Source organism: Henckelia pumila, chromosome 2 (genome assembly GCF_033568475.1).
Source record: "Henckelia pumila isolate YLH828 chromosome 2, ASM3356847v2, whole genome shotgun sequence".
In the NCBI taxonomy this organism is placed as follows: domain Eukaryota; kingdom Viridiplantae; phylum Streptophyta; class Magnoliopsida; order Lamiales; family Gesneriaceae; genus Henckelia; species Henckelia pumila.
Window position 1 is genome coordinate 117,705,769 of NC_133121.1, and position 873 is coordinate 117,706,641.

At 34.7% G+C, this 873-nt stretch overlaps 1 non-coding gene across 1 annotated transcript; it reads left to right on the top strand.

Annotated features, from left to right (window-relative positions):
* Positions 1-318: 318 nt before the first annotated feature.
* On the top strand, positions 319-391 carry TRNAV-UAC (transfer RNA valine (anticodon UAC)). The gene has a single exon. It is a non-coding gene; the product is annotated as a tRNA-Val (tRNA).
* Positions 392-873: the final 482 nt, after the last annotated feature.

The window sequence follows — 873 nt, forward strand, 5'->3', positions numbered from 1 at the left end:
TATAGATATTGGGTTATATTTGACATGATTTATGTGTTTGAAGCATTATATGTATGAGCCGATGACGTTTAGCTCATCTGGCAAGGTCCCTAATATGGGACGAGGTCTCGAGTTCGAGATTCAATTGTGACAATCCCCTCCCAACTCAAAAAAAAGGCATTATATGTATGAAAAAAACCCCTTTTTAACAAAAAAAAATTTATGAGAGATTTGTGCCGAAACTTATGCCGTTTTAAAAATATGTATACTTTATATAATAAATAAGTTTAGCTTCAAAATAAAATATATTACATAAGTTTTAAAGTTACATTCAACAATGTTGCTGTGGTGTAGTGGTTATCACGTCAGTCTTACACACTGAAGGTCCCCAGTTCGATCCTGGGCAGCAACATTGATTTTTTTTTAACTTTTTATTTATTGATTTATTTTTTTGAACGATTATCAGTGTACTATACATTTTTGTTATCAAATAAAAAAAGAGGCTTAACAATCTCTTCCCTCAATTAAAATAAAGAATGAAAAAAACAAAAAAAAAAAAAAAACGAATCTTTAATATGGTTGTAATATTAACTTCACGATTTAAGAATTGGGTGATCTCCCATGCACATAATAATGACATTCAATGTTTATCGACCATTCTACATTAATAGATTGGTCAAATTTAATCCTTTAAAAGGGTTAACCCCGAAGGAAACCCCATTCCACATGAGTCAGAAGTTCATTGGCTCATGCGGAGGGTAAATCGAGGGATGTGCACGAGCGACAGGGACCTGAAGTAGGGAGCACATGGCCCAATCCCAGAGCATACCCCAACAATATTTCAGCAGTGAATATGCTCCACACGAGGATCGAACCCGCAACGCTGGGGAATTT